The 16,756-nt window shown below is 49.7% G+C and overlaps 1 protein-coding gene across 2 annotated transcripts in view; it reads right to left on the reverse strand.

Moving 5' to 3' along the window:
- ELMO2 (engulfment and cell motility 2) overlaps nucleotides 1-11,778 on the reverse strand; it is a 186,090-nt gene extending 174,312 nt beyond the window's left edge. The window contains exon 1 of one of the 2 annotated variants that reach the window (XM_082271363.1): nucleotides 11,647-11,778. The gene's annotated coding sequence lies outside the window, so the exon portion shown is untranslated. The remainder of the gene's footprint in view (nucleotides 1-11,646) is intronic. The other variant, XM_082271364.1, reaches the window with a different exon arrangement.
- Between the last annotated feature and the right edge of the window lie 4,978 nt (nucleotides 11,779-16,756).

The following is a 16,756-nucleotide window of genomic DNA, read 5'->3' on the forward strand; positions in this document are numbered from 1 at the left end:
CCATATAACCTACTTTCCATGCGTTTTAGATGCAGAAAAAAAAAAAAAGAACGCACTGGACTGACTGCATGTGGTGTGAACTGGCCCTTAAAGGATAAATTCAGTCATAAAATAACACTAAACCTGCGCTTTGCCACATTCTAAGACTAATATCTAACCCTGTAAAGCAAAAATCACTGTACTTACCTTTTTTAAACCGGATCCGGTCCGGTCCCACGCTGAGCTGTCAGCAGAAGCTTCAGCGTTGAGGCGGGTGCAGGAGAGGCACTTGACAACAGAAGCCCCAAAGTAGGTCTATGGGTGACGTCACTTTCCATTCATTTCACAGCCGTTGTCATCCTCCTGCACAGACCTTCCGTCGCTGGAGACCGGACCGAGTCGGGTGTAGAAAAGGTAAGTACAGTGATGTTTGCTTTACAGCATTAGATAGAATAGTCTTAGAATGTGGCACAGAGCAGGTTTAGCGTTAGTTTTTGACTGGACTTACCCATTAACCATGTGCCGACTGCCCGCCGCATATATACTGTGGCAGGCTGGCTCAGCTGCGCTAATCGACGTAACTGTAGTGCGATCCGGGGTAACGTGCCCCCGGGCGCGTGGTCCCACCGCCATTATGCAGGCCATCCACTATCGCACCCCGCTGAGAGAGAAGAACGGTCAGCTGTTGTAAACACAGCTGAACGTTCTTCTCTCTGAAATGAACTCCTGCTACAAGCTTTACTAGGAACTTATACAAGTCACAAGACTGCTATATACTGCTGATGAGAAAAGGTATTTAGCAGTTTATATTTACTAAAATATTGCATTTCCATGTTCTGTGTAATGTGGGAGACCAGATATAGTGAATGCAGGTTCTGGGTTTAGTAACACTTTATATGGACACCCGCAGCGGTCCGCAGGGAGCAGTGTGAACAGCCTGTGTGTCTGATGCACAGGAATTGCGCTGGTTCCCGCATCGCATAAGTGTGAACCCAGCCTTAGTGTTGTCACCCTAGAACATGATGTGTGTTACTGGCAGGATCAATGGGCTGAAAATAATGGAAAACGAATACACCCACCTCATCTATGGGTCCTTTCACACCTGTCCATTCCGCCGACGGACTCGGTTTTGCTCAGCGGGGATCGATCCGCCGATCTCTACTAAGCTGACAGCTCCGTCTCCGCTCTGTGTGCGGAGAAGGAGCTGTCAGATCCCCGCTGTCCTCTATGGGGGAATCGGATGAGAATGGACCGCCTGTCCGTTCTCATCTGATCCGCCAGACGGATGGAAAATAGGGTTTCCATCAGTCCGGATTTGACGGACAGTGTCGGATCGGATGGCAGCGGAGATGTCTCCACTGATATCTGCTGCCCCATAGGGATGCATGGAGCATCCGATCAGGTACACCTGAAAAACTGACAGGCGGATCTGATCGGATCGTATGTGTGAAAGGGGCCTAAGGACTGATAAGCTGCGATGTTACTTTTTTATTTTGGGGTTTAGATACAATTAATCTATTCTTGTATGTGATGTTGAACTGTACAGCCCCAGTACAAAACTGCTTTCTACCAATACCCTTCACTGTCACTACACATAGACATGGGGGAGGGACTGAGGGGAGGTACCGCGAGTATTTCACGGATACCAACCGCTCAGTGTCTGCTTCCCCTCTCTGCCAATCCCTTCACTGGCTCCTGATTGCCCAGCGAATTAAATTCAAAATACTAACCACAACATACAAAGCCATTCACAACTCTGCCCCGAGCTACATCACCAATCTTGTCTCCAAATATCACCCAAACCATCCTCTCCACTCCTCTCAAGACCTCCTACTCTCAAGCTCCCTTGTCTCCTCCTCCAATGCTCGTCTCCAGGATTTCTCCAGAGCCTCTCCCATCCTCTGGAACTCTCTACCTCAACCTGTACGACTATCTCCTACTCTAGCTGCTTTCAGGCGATCCCTGAAAACACATCTCTTCAGGGAAGCCTATCACCCTTCCAACTAATCTTCCATCAGTTCATTCCCAACTCTTAAGCCCCGTACACACGCAACAATTGTTGGCCGTGAATTTTCGGCCAACGTCCGATTGTCGGCTTGTTAGTATGATGCTTCCGACAAACGACTGCGACTTTTCGGCCGAACAAAATCTGGTGTGCAGGCTATAAAATTTTTGTTGGCCATCAACACAACGGCCGATTGTTCCTCAGTCAGTACAGATTTCAGCCGACAAAAATGTGATGAGCAAGACTGGGCATGCTCAGAGAAGAAAAAAACACACGGAAAGTAAACCATCATACGACATCACTTCTGAAGTTGGTTTTTGTTGGCCGATAAAATTCGTGTGCAGTCTAGGCACATTCCAACCAACACAACAACATTGGACAAAAGACGGCGGATCGGTCGGCCAACAATCGGGGCGTGTGTACCAGGCATTACAACCTCTTGTACCACCTGCCCCACCCCATTAGATTGTAAGCTCTTCTGAGCAGGGCCCTCTTAGTCCCCGTTCACACTAAGGCGACCTGGTCGCCTCACAGGTCGCCGTAGGTCGCCTTCCATAGGGAAGCTGCGGACCCGTTCTAATAGGAGCGACACAAGTCGCTCTGACTTAGAAAAAGGGTCCGGAGCTTCTTTGGGGCGACCAGGAGGCGACCGCCATAGACTTCAATGTTATGAAGTCCGTGCCGGGCGCTGCTCGCACTGCGACCTCGGAGGTCGCCCCTGGAAGTAGCGTCGCTCGTATGTGAACGGGGCCTGAATCCTCTTGTATTTTATTGTATTGTCTCCCTCTAACATTGTAAAGCGCTGCGTAAACTGCTGGCGCTATAGAAATCCCGATTAATAATATACTGAGAACAATAAGCAAGCCCTAGGCTAGTAATGTTGGAACTGTTATCTATAATTTATACATGTAACTGTCAAACAAGCAGGACATCTGTTTTGCCTCAGGCGATGAAAAGGTTAACTGTCAGCCATGAGATTATCAAAATCGGAATACATCACACGTGCTCTATAGGAGAATTGGGATATAATCATGGAGGTTGGTTTCACAAGTAAAGCCCCATACACACGTGCTGATCGTCGGCCGAACGATCGGCCGTCTTTTGTCCGAGGGCTGTCCTGTCGGTTGAAAACTGCAAAAGACTGCACACGAATTTTGTCGGGCAACAACAGCCGACTGCAGAAGTGATGTCATGTGCTGGTTTACTTTCCTTGTCTTTTTTCTTTTCTGAGCATGCCCAGTCTTGCAAATCTGCTGTCTGTCGGCCGAATTCTGTACTGACTGGCGAACAATCGGCCGTTCTGGTGTTGGCCAACAAACATTTTAATGCTTGCACTACAGATTCTCGTCGGCCGAAAGTGCGCTGTCGGAAGCATCATACTAACAAGCCGAAAATCGGCCGATCGTTTGGCGGCTGACTATTTTCGTCCGACAATCGGCACGTGTGTACGGGCCTTAAGTGTGTCTATCAGTGGGTGTCAAGCTAAAGCTCTATTCTTCATTATAGATAAGGGTTAAAACCCCTGTCAGTTTTTTTTTTCTCTGCCAGCTGTGCCCAATTATAGAGATTTCCTCTCATTTCCTGTCCTGTACACCCAACAGGAAGTGAGATGATCTCATGCACTCGCGCATGCGCATATTGGGGTGTAGGTGTACGATGGCTGTATTTCAGTGCCTGGGAGCCACAGGCGTTATATACAAATAAAGGACAGGATACGGCTGTATGCGGGTATACACAGCACGAAGTATAAACATGCATGCACCTACTGATGTACGCTCCTGGAGGCAGACTGTCTAGGGGTGTATGGCCGTACACATGTTTGCGCTCAGAGCTGCATATACCCGAGTACAGCCAGATCCTGAAAGTCTAGACTCTAGAGGTAGAGGAACAGGCTGCAATATCGTCCCTATTCCCGGCTCCTGCAGGCTTCCTTCACCACGGCAGCCATTCTTCAAAGCCTCTTCCTTAACCACTTCTGGACCGGAAGGTTTTCCCCCTTAATGACCTGGCCATTTTTTAGCGATTCGGCACTGCATTATTTTTACTGACAATTGCACGGTTGTGCGACGCTGTATCCAAATAAAATTGAGGTCCCTTTTTCCCCACAAATAGAGCTTTCTTTTAGTGGTATTTGATCCCCTGTGCGATTTTTATTTTTTTGCGCTACAAAACAAAAAATGAGCGACAATTCTAAAAAAAGAAAAACAATATTTTCCAGCTAGTAAAGTAAGAAAAAAACTGACATTTTTAAAAGAAAATCAAATAAAAAAAAGAAGATTAGATAGGCTGAGACTGAAGCCCCAGCACAGGGAAGCCCGACTACTCCTGACGCTAGGCAGAAAGAAACTGAGTTGGGAGTGGTCACTGCAGGGGGGGTATTGACCAGTGGGACAGCCCCCATGGGTGTGTCTATGCAAATGCCTTTGTTCTTTTTGACTAAGTCATATGCCTAGCTACTCCTGCGGAGCGGAAGTCAATATCTAGTAATGCCTTAGAGGTGGCGGCGACTGTCGGAGGACGTAAGAGAAACAATACAATATTTTTCACTTTCTGCTATATATATTCCCAAAAAATTTAAAAAAAATGGTTTTCACCATTTTAGGCCGATATGTAATCTGCTACATTATTTTGGTAAAAAAAAAAATCCCTAATAAGTGTATATTGATTGGTTTGCGCAAAAGTTATCACATCTACAAACTAGGGGAAATATATTTATTTTTATTTACTAGTAATGGTAGCGATCATTTTAGCAGGACTGTGACATTGCGGCGGACAGATCGGACCCCTAAATTACATTTTTGACACTTTTGGAGGTACCAGTGACATTACTACAGTAATCAGTGCTAAAAATATGCACTGTTACTGTAATAATGACACTGGCAGGGAAGAGTTAACACCAGGGGCGATCAAAGGGTTAAGTGTGAGCCTAGGGGAGTGTTTTCTAACTGTATGGGGGAGGGACTTGTGAAATGATCATAGAGACCTGTGATCCTATATGGAAGGATCACAGGCGCTTTGTGATCCTTCCAGAGAGAACAACGGTCGGCTGTGTTTACAACAGCTGACCGTCCTTCTCTCTCAGTGGGGAGCGATCTCGGGTGCCCGGCGGCAATCGATGGCGCGTGTGTCGGCATCCCCCCTGCCTAGTGGGGGGCAGGAGCACGCCACTGGCGGCGCGCGCTTGCCCCCCCAAGCACCACACGCGCGCCCGACGTACAGCTACGTCAATTCGCAGGAGAGAGTAAAACTGCGGCGGGCAGTCGGGAACTGATTAAAGTCCATTGAACCAATGAAAAGCACCATTATGCATTTAAAAAAGTCCCTGACCCTTTCCAAAAACACAGCGGCTGAAAAATGCACAGATGTGAACGTCTCCCATAGGAAACCATGTTAAATGGTCTGTAGTGAGTTTCTGCAAAAAGCACATAGGTGTGAACCAGGCATTAGATTGTAAGCTTCCTGTAGCAGTGACTGATGTAAATGTACAATAGACGTACAGCACTGGGGACACTGTCAGCGCTATACAGCTACCTGTAATGATAAAGAAATCCAATAGAATAACTGGAGGCAAAATCATCAGATCCTTGTCTGTCCCCAACTGTTATTGAGACTCTGGTTCCATCGGGAAAAAAATACCGGCCTACATGACACCCTATATATGGGAATATACCGGCCTCCATGACACCCTATATATGGGAATATACCGGCCTCCATGACACACTATATATGGGAATATACCGGCCTCCATGACACACTATATATGGGAATATACCGGCCTCCATGACACCCTATATATGGGAATATACCGGCCTCCATGACACACTATATATGGGAATATACCGGCCTCCATGACACACTATATATGGGAATATACCGGCCTCCATGACACCCTATATATGGGAATATACCGGCCTCCATGACACCCTATATATGGGAATATACCGGCCTCCATGACACCCTATATATGGGAATATACCGGCCTCCATGACACACTATATATGGGAATATACCGGCCTCCATGACACACTATATATGGGAATATCCCGGCCTCCATGACACCCTATATATGGGAATATACCGGCCTCCATGACACCCTATATATGGGAATATCCCGGCCTCCATGACACCCTATATATGGGAATATCCCGGCCTCCATGACACCCTATATATGGGAATATCCCGGCCTCCATGACACCCTATATATGGGAATATCCCGGCCTCCATGACACCCTATATATGGGAATATCCCGGCCTCCATGACACCCTATATATGGGAATATACCGGCCTCCATGACACCCTATATATGGGAATATCCCGGCCTCCATGACACCCTATATATGGGAATATCCCGGCCTCCATGACACCCTATATATGGGAATATCCCGGCCTCCATGACACCCTATATATGGGAATATACCGGCCTCCATGACACCCTATATATGGGAATATACCGGCCTCCATGACACCCTATATATGGGAATATACCGGCCTCCATGACACCCTATATATGGGAATATACCGGCCTCCATGACACACTATATATGGGAATATACCGGCCTCCATGACACACTATATATGGGAATATACCGGCCTCCATGACACACTATATATGGGAATATACCGGCCTCCATGACACACTATATATGGGAATATACCGGCCTCCATGACACCCTATATATGGGAATATACCGGCCTCCATGACACCCTATATATGGGAATATACCAGCCTCCATGACACACTATATATGGGAATATACCGGCCTCCATGACACACTATATATGGGAATATACCGGCCTCCATGACACCCTATATATGGGAATATACCGGCCTCCATGACACCCTATATATGGGAATATACCGGCCTCCATGACACCCTATATATGGGAATATACCAGCCTCCATGACACACTATATATGGGAATATACCGGCCTCCATGACACCCTATATATGGGAATATACCGGCCTCCATGACACCCTATATATGGGAATATACCGGCCTCCATGACACACTATATATGGGAATATACCGGCCTCCATTACACACTATATATGGGAATATACCGGCCTCCATGACACCCTATATATGGGAATATACCGGCTTCTACGACACACTATATATGGGAATATCCTTTTTCCCAGGTCAGCTTGCAACAATATGAACGCACACTATCTCCTGATGAAGGATATGAACCTGAAACGCGTCGGCTACTATGGAGACAAGTGCACTTTCATTATCCTAAACAACCAGGATGTGGAATTTTACATTTACGGTATATGAATTGAGGTGTATTTTTTGCATTTGTGTCAAGTGACATGTCATCCAAATTTTTTATGTGATTTAATAAATGTACAAACTTTTTTATTATATTGGTGTTTTGATTGCCCTAAAAGTCCCTTCTCTTAGGGGGGGGGGGGATCATGTTTGTTCAGAGGCAGACAGAGGTGTGACTTTACTTTGGGGAGTTCGATCCTCATATAGGAATAAATGCTAAATAAGACCCCTTTCACACTTGTGCGACTTGAAGCTGAAAAGTCGCATAACAAGTCGTATGCTATGATTTCCAAAGATTACCATTCATATCTGTGAGACTTCAAGTCGCAGCACTTCAAAGTAGCCCCTGCACTACTTTAGTCTGACTTTGGTGCGACTTGAGGTCCAAGGACCTCAAGAGTACACATGCATTGCTTCAAGTCGCGTCAAAGTCGCATGCCTTTCAGGTCATACGAATGTGAAAGGACTAAAAAGCAGGAACATGTTTTTTTTTCCTGTAATGTGTTCCAGTGTGTTTTTGATGCCGCTTTCCAGTGCAGTTCCTTGCAGAAAAAAAAAAAAAAAAACGCAGAATGTTCTACTTTTGTTGACTGCACTGAAACGCAGGGCACTGGTGTGAACAATGCCATTGGAATCCATGTAACCAACTGTCCATGTGTTACCGATGCAGAAAAAAAATATAAAATAGGACTGAACTGCTCGTGTTGTGAAGCACCCCTTAGCCCTCGTTCACGATAAAGCGACTGGTCATGCGATTTGACAGGTTAAATCACATAAGTCGCAGCCAATTGCCGGCAATGGCACCGTTCCAATCAGTGCAACGCCGACTTTGTGGCACAGCACAGATTTGTGAAATCGCCGATTTTAGGTGTGACTTCAATAGATATCTGTGCATGAACCCGCATACATGTCTTTCAAGTCGCACTGAAATGCAGCTTTAATAACGTGCTTTCAGATGAAGTTGCACGATTTCAAAGCCGCGTTTGATGCGAACAAGGGTTTAGGCTCCATTCAGACCTAGGAGATTTGAATCCTGGGTGAAATCACTGCGATTCTTACATAGTCAGTCCATCTAGTTCAACCATTAAAAAAAAAAAAAAAAAAATCATACCTCTAGAATCGCGGGACGCGTTTGCGATGCTATTATTTGGTAATCGCACTCCAATCACGGTTCAATTTTGCCATGCTGCAACTGGGAAGAAAAAAAAAAAAAAAGAATCGCAACAAGCGAACCTTGTCACTTAAAAAGGAGAAGGAGATTCTTTTGAGCGACAGCGCCACGCGGCAAAAATCGCACCACGATTGGGTTGCAGTGAACAAGTATTGGCATCGCAAACGCGTTCTGCGATTCTTGAATTGCTGGCACGGTTCCTGCTGCCTCTCAAACGCCCCTGAAAGGCGACCCGAATGCAGATCGTATGTTGGACCAGGTGCGAACCAACTGTAAGACTCCATTCACACCTAGGCGATTGGAATCGCTGGTGAGAGATGCAATTCTGAAATCGCTGGCAGAATTGCGGCGATTTCACCCACAATTCGAATCGCCTAGGTGTGAATGGAGTCTTACAGTTGGTTCGCACCTGGTCCAACAAACGATCTGCATTCGGGTCCCCTTTCAGAGGCGTTTGACAGGCAGCGAGGAGGTTATGTGCCAATTTTAACCCTGTGTGCCAATTTTTAACCCCATGACCAATGCGCCACAAAATCGCATGGATTGCATGCAGTTGCACCGTGTTCCCGTTTACTTGAATGGGTCGCGATCAGTGGGTGCCAGAGGCGATCAGTGGGTGACAGAGGCGATCGTCGCGATCAGTGGGTGACAGAGGCGATCGTCGCGATCAGTGGGTGACAGAGGCGATCGTCCCGACCAGAGGGTGACAGAGGCGATCAGAGGGTGACAGAGGCGATCAGAGGGTGACAGAGGCGATCAGAGGGTGACAGAGGCGATCGTCCCGATCAGTGGGTGACAGAGGCGATCGTCGCGATCAGAGGGTGACAGAGGCGATCAGAGGGTGACAGAGGCGATCAGAGGGTGACAGAGGCGATCGTCCCGATCAGAGGGTGACAGAGGCGATCGTCACGATCAGAGGGTGACAGAGGCGATCGTCACGATCAGAGGGTGACAGAGGCGATCGTCCCGATCAGTGGGTGACAGAGGCGATCGTCCCGATCAGAGGGTGACAGAGGCGACCAGAGGGTGACAGAGGCGATCGTCCCGATCAGTGGGTGACAGAGGCGATCGTCCCGATCAGTGGGTGACAGAGGCGAATGTCGCGATCAGAGGGTGACAGAGGCGATCGTCCCGATCAGTGGGTGACAGAGGCGATCAGTGGGTGACAGGGGTGATCAGTGGGTGACAGGGGTGATCAGTGGGTGACAGGGGCGATCAGAGGGTGACAGGGGCGGTCAGAGGGTGACAGGGGCGATCGTCCCAATCAGTGGGTGACAGAGGCGATCGTCCCAATCAGAGGGTGACAGAGGCGATCAGAGGGTGACAGAGGCGATCGTCCCGATCAGAGGGTGACAGAGGCGATCGGTGGGTGACAGGGGCGATCAGAGGGTGACAGGGGCGATCAGAGGGTGACAGGGGCGATCAGAGGGTGACAGGGGCGATCAGAGGGTGACAGGGGCGATCAGAGGGTGACAGGGGCGATCAGTGGGTGACAGGGGCGATCAGAGGGTGACAGGGGCGATCAGAGGGTGACAGGGGCGATCAGAGGGTGACAGGGGCGATCAGTGGGTGACAGGGGCGATCAGTGGGTGACAGGGGCGATCAGTGGGTGACAGGGGCGATCAGTGGGTGACAGGGGCGATCAGTGGGTGACAGAGGCGATCAGTGGGTGACAGGGGCGATCAGAGGGTGACAGGGGCGATCAGAGGGTGACAGGGGCGATCAGAGGGTGACAGAGGCGATCAGTGGGTGACAGGGGCGATCAGAGGGTGACAGGGGCGATCAGAGGGTGACAGAGGCGATCAGAGGGTGACAGAGGCGATCAGAGGGTGACAGAGGCGATCAGTGGGTGACAGGGGCGATCAGAGGGTGACAGGGGCGATCAGAGGGTGACAGGGGCGATCAGAGGGTGACAGGGGCGATCAGTGGGTGACAGGGGCGATCAGAGGGTGACAGAGGCGATCGTCCCGATCAGAGGGTGACAGAGGCGATCAGTGGGTGACAGGGGCGATCAGAGGGTGACAGAGGCGATCAGAGGGTGACAGGGGCGATCAGAGGGTGACAGGGGCGATCAGAGGGTGACAGAGGCGATCAGTGGGTGACAGGGGCGATCAGAGGGTGACAGGGGCGATCAGAGGGTGACAGGGGCGATCAGAGGGTGACAGGGGCGATCAGAGGGTGACAGGGGCGATCAGAGGGTGACAGGGGCGATCAGAGGGTGACAGAGGTGATCAGTGGGTGACAGGGGCGATCAGAGGGTGACAGGGGCGATCGTCCCAATCAGTGGGTGACAGAGGCGATCAGTGGGTGACAGAGGCGATCAGAGGGTGACAGAGGCGATCAGAGGGTGACAGAGGCGATCAGAGGGTGACAGGGGCGATCAGTGGGTGACAGGGGCGATCAGTGGGTGACAGGGGCGATCAGAGGGTGACAGAGGCGATCAGAGGGTGACAGAGGCGATCAGAGGGTGACAGAGGCGATCAGAGGGTGACAGAGGCGATCAGAGGGTGACAGAGGCGATCAGTGGGTGACAGAGGCAATCAGAGGGTGACAGGGGCGATCAGTGGGTGACAGGGGCGATCAGAGGGTGACAGGGGCGATCAGAGGGTGACAGGGGCGATCAGAGGGTGACAGGGGCGATCAGAGGGTGACAGAGGCGATCAGTGGGTGACAGAGGTGATCAGTGGGTGACAGAGGCGATCTTAGCAAAGCAGTGTAATACCCCGCCTGTCTGCTTTTAGGGCTTAAACGGGGGTGACTTTGGGGGGCCTTAAAAATGTGGTGCGCTCTTATAATGCGCCCCTTAAGCACAAGTCTAAAGGAGTCTTTTCGGACTCCTGTCACATAGACGATCTAGAGGGGATTGTACAATCAGATTGTATGGTCAGCTCTCTCTCCTGATGACACCCCCGATCACAGTACGATTCCTCCATACACAGAACCATCCTGAACACATGGGATCTCTGTGATCCACATCCTGGCAGGCTAAGTGTCCGGTGAGGTAGATCGGAGGGTGATCGGGTGTAATCCGGGGATCCCCGCACTCCTCCTCTGCCCCGGATCGCTGTTATTGTCCTCAGCTATATATAGATCCATAGAGCTATGGCCCGGCCTGGTCCTGTGCAACCCCCTCCCCCCAAATCCGGGACATCCCCACCACCCGCTGCAGGTAACCCGGATCCCCCCCAAGTCCGATCCCCCACGGGCCTCCCTTACCTCTTCCCGGCTCCGCCGCTCCCTTCAGTCCCGTTGCCGTGGTAACGCCCTGGAGGCGGGCTCTCCCTGGACACTGCGCTCATTGATGCAGCCTAGCTGTCACTCAACGGTGCAGGCTGGATTGTAAGTGGAGGGCGGGGCGGGGCTCGGCTGGACTGTCCACTCTCATTGGCTGCAGCCTCTGTCACCTAGACCGGAGTTTAGCCCAGGAGTCTGACTTTTTGTTAAAGTGACAGAGCAGAGGGGCTCACCGACCCACAATGCACAGCGGCGGAGAGCCAGCCAGACTGGTCCCAGCAGGAATGATTGAATGAATGGGGGCAGTGATTTTATGTGCTGGGATCACAGGCTGCCTGGCCTGGGGACTGTCACTTGTCCTGGCCTTTAGCACTTGGGAAGTTTCATGGGAACTTTCAGGAGTTTTTATATATGGAGGGATACCGTTCCTCATCACACTTTTTAACGATTTTTGTTGGGCGACTTGAATGCGATTTCATGTGTCGCACATAGGTAATAGGGTGACCACATTTCCAAACTGCCATTAAAGGACACCCCACCCCAAAATGGAAGGACTACAAGTCCCAGCATGAACCCCTTAGATCTAAAGATGTGACCCCCCCCCCCCTCCAGAATTGAAGGACTACAAGTCCCAGCATGAACCCTTGACATCTAAGGATGTGACTCCCCCCTAAAAAATTGAAGGACTACAAGTCCCAGTATTGCATGAACCCTTGAGATCTAAGGATGTGACCCCCCCAAAAGTGATGGACTACAAGTCCCAGCACAAATCCCTGAGATCTAAGGATGGGACCCCCCCCCCCAAATTGAAGTACTACAAGTCCCAGCTTGAACCTCTGAGATCTAAGGATGTGACCCCCCCCCCCCAAAGTTATGGACTACAAGTCCCAGCATGAACCCCTAATAGCTAAGGATGTGACTACTCTCTAAAATTGAAGTCCCAGCATGAACCCCTGAGATCTAAGGATATGTCCCCCCCTAACGTGATAGACTACAAATCCAAGCATAAACCCCTGAGATCTAAGGATATGACCCCCCCCCCTAACGTGATAGACTACAAGTACCAGCATAAACCCCTGAGATCCAAGGATGTGACTCCTCCCCAAAATCGAAGGACTACAAGTCCCAGCATGAACCCCTGAGATCTAAGGATACGACCCCCCCCCCCCAAACGTGATAGACTACAAGTCCCAACATGATGAACCCCTGAGATCTAAGGATGTGACTCCCCCCCAGAAATGAAGGACTACAAGTACCAGCATGAACCCCTTGACCTCTAAGAATGTGACCCCCCCCCCAGAATTGAAGGACTACAAGTCCTAGCATGAACCCTTGAGATCTAAGGATGTTACTCCCCCCAGAATGGAAGGACTACAAGTCCCAGCATGAACCCCTGAGATGTAAGAATGTAACCCCCCCCCCCCCCAAAAAAAAAAAATTGAAGACCTACAAGTCCCAGAATGAATCCCTGAGATCTATGGAAATTACCCCCTCCCCCCAAATTGAAAGACTACAAGTCCCAGCATGTATCCCTGAGATCTAAGTGTGTGACCCCTCCCCCCAAAAGTAATGTACAACAATTCTCAGCATGAAACTCTGAGATCTAAGGGTGTGACCCCCCCCCCAAAAAAATAATTGAAGGACTACAAGTCCCATCATAAACCCCTGGGATCTAAAGATGTGACCCTCCCCCCCCCCACAATTGAAGGACTACAAGTCCCAGAGTGAACCCTTGACATCTAAGGATGTGACTCCCCTCCCTAAAAAATTTAAGGACTACAAGTCCCAGTATGGCATGAACCCTTGAGATCTAAGGATGTGACCCCCCCCCCAAAAAGTGATGGACTACAAGTCCCAGCACTAATCCCTGAGATATAAGGATGTGAACCCCCCCCCCCCCATTGAAGGACTACAAGTCCCAGCCTGAACCTCTGAGATCTAAGGATGTGACCCCCCCCCCCTAAAGATATGGACTACAAGTCCCAGCATGAACCCCTAATAGCTAAGGATGTGATTACTCTCTAAAATTGAAGGACTACAAGTCCCAGCATAAACCCCTGAGATCTAAGGATATAACCCCCCCACCCCAAACGTGATAGACTACAAGTCCCAGCATTATGAACCTCTGAGATCTAAGGATGTGACTCCCCCCCAGAAATGAAGGACTACAAGTACCAGCATGAACCCCTTGACCTCTAAGAATGTGACTCTCCCCCCCCCCCCCCCCAGAATTGAAGGACTACAAGTCCTAGCATGAACCCTTAAGATCTAAGGATGTTACTCCCCCCAGAATGGAAGGACTACAAGTCTCAGCATGAACCCCTGATATCTAAGAATGTAACCCCCCCCCCCCAAAAAAAATTTGAAGACCTACAAGTCCCAGCATGAATCCCTGAGATCTAAGGAAATGACCCCCTCCCCCCAAATTGAAAGACTACAAGTCCCAGCATGTATCCCTGAGATCTAAGTGTGTGACCCCTCCCCCCAAAAGTAATGTACTACAATTCTCAGCATGAAACTCTGAGATCTAAGGGTGTGACCCCCCCCCCCAAAAAAAAAAATAATTGAAGGACTACAAGTCCCAGCATGAAACCCCTGGGATGTAGGGATATCACCCCCCCAACAAATGTGATGGACTACAAGTCCCAGCATGAACCCCTGAGATCTAAGGATGTGACTCCCCCCCAAAATTGAAGGCCTAAAAGTCCCAGCATGAACCCCTGAGATCTAAGGATGTTACTCCCCCCCCCCAAAAGTGATGGACTACAAGTCCCAGCATGAACCCCTGAGATCTAAAGGATATGACCCCTCCCCCCAAAAGTGATGGACTACAAGTCCCAGCAGGAACCCCTGAGATCTAAGGATGTGACTCCCCCCAAAATTGAAGGCCTAAAAGTCCCAGCATGAACCCCTGAGATCTAAGGATGTTACTCCCCCCCCCCAAAAGTGATGGACTACAAGTCCCAGCATGAACCCCTGAGATCTAAAGGATATGACCCCTCCCCCCAAAAGTGATGGACTACAAGTCCCAGCAGGAACCCCTGAGATCTAAGGATGTGACTCCCCCCAAAATTGAAGCCTACAAGTGTCAGCATGAACCCCTGAGATTTAAAAGTGTGAACCCAGAGATTTCACGGGATTTTAGGAAAAAAAACACTTTCAAGAATAAAAAATAAATAAAACCGCAAAGTTAGCCCAATTATTTGCATACTGTGAAAGATAATGTTACACCGAGTAAAAAGATACCTAACATTTCTCGCTTTAAAATTGCGTCTGCCTGTGAAATGGCGGCAAACCACGGACCTTAAAATTCTCCATAGGCGATGCTTTAAATACCTTTACAGGTTACCAGTTTAGAGTGGCACAGGAGGTCTGGTGATAGAATTATCGCTCTCGCTTTGACGTTCGCGACAATACCTCAGATGTGCGGTGCGATCACCGTTTACATATGTGTGCGGGTGTAACGTATCCATTCCCATTTGCATAAGCAGAGTGGGACGGGGCGCTTTAATTATTTTTTTATAATTTATTATTTATTTTATTTAAAAAAAAATATATACCATTTTTTTAATTTTATTTTTTGGTAATAACTTTATTTGTATCACAAGGGATGAACAGCATCTCTTGTGACAGCATGGGCCGTGACACGTCCTGTCCTCTTTATGGAGAGACTTGGGATCTATTAGACCCCAAATCTCTCCTCTGTCCTCCCCATGCAGCCAATCAGACTGAGATCGGTCCAATCGGCTGCTTCTCTGGTCACTGATGGACAGGTAAACAAAGGGGGCGGAGCCGGGAAATGATGAATACTCGTCGCTCCCTGTTTCCAGGGTTACATAGACAGGGGGACAACGTCAGTTCCTCTCTCCCTGTACAGGGCAGCCATCGCCGCCGGCCGCATCACTCCCGGCCTCTTCTATGGGACTGGAGAGACGGGGGAGGGGGGGTGGAACCTCCTTCCGCCACCCGCAGAAGTGATCTAAGATCGAGTAGCTAATTGGCCCCTCAGATCACTTCTGCCTTGTAGAGAATTTGCTGGCTGCAAACAATGATACGGAGATGATGCCTGTAGGTGCCCCCACCATCCCGGTATTACCAGTGACCACACCAGGCCGCGCACCAAACCCCCCCCCAGGACCTTAGCAGGACAGGGGACAGGGAACAGGACAGAGGACAGGCAGGATCTCCCCCGCTCACTCACCCTGCCTGGATATCTGCAGCATCAGGCGGCGGCTTCGGCTTCTTCCTCCTGTTTTCTGCGTCTCCTCCCTCCTCCCCAATGCCCAATTCCATGGCTTTTCCTTTAAGCCAATCCGGAAATGGTTCTCAAGTTCCGCTTCCTGATTGGCAAGGAGGAGGAGGATCCGTGTGACAATAGCGAATTTCCATTTGCTATTGTCACACAACTGGGTGGGCTCAGGGCGCAGTGTTCTGCGCCCTGAGCCCACCCTTTTTTAGCCTATTAGAGCCTCTGGCTCTAATCACATGGCTAAAAAAAAAAAAAAAGCCCCATTGAAGTCCATGCATCCGGCGCCCGCATGTAGATTAGGGGTCGGACGCATGGATAGGGGGGCGGCGCCCCTGCGCCCCCGAGGCACCAGCCGCCACTGCTTATATTCTATTACCAGGGATGTCTACATGCCTTGTAATAGGAATAAAAGTGACAAAAATGAAAGGGACCGTGTAAAATACAGAATAAAATAAATAAGAAAAAAAAACACCTTTAGTGCCCCAATCCCTCAGTGCTCGCGCGCAGAGGAGAACGCATATGCAACTCGCGCCCTCATATGTGAACGGTATTCGAACCCCACATGTGAGGAATCGCTGCGAACAATAAAAAAAAGTGACCCGGAACACGCCATGCGCTACTTTGCCATGTTTGTCGCACATAGGGCGGCCCAATGAAATCAATAGACTGCTCTGTGTTTGTTCGGAAAAAAAACAAAAAACACTTTAACCGGTTGCCGACCGCCGCACGACTATATACTGCGGCGGTCAGCCCCGGCCAGGCAGAGTGACGTATCGGTACGTCACTCGCCTGTCACTGACTTGCGAGCCTATCGCGGGCGGGCGCGCGCCCGCCGAGGCGCGC

Source organism: Pelophylax lessonae (genome assembly GCF_965119305.1).
Source record: "Pelophylax lessonae genome assembly, chromosome: 11".
Lineage (NCBI taxonomy): Eukaryota > Metazoa > Chordata > Amphibia > Anura > Ranidae > Pelophylax > Pelophylax lessonae.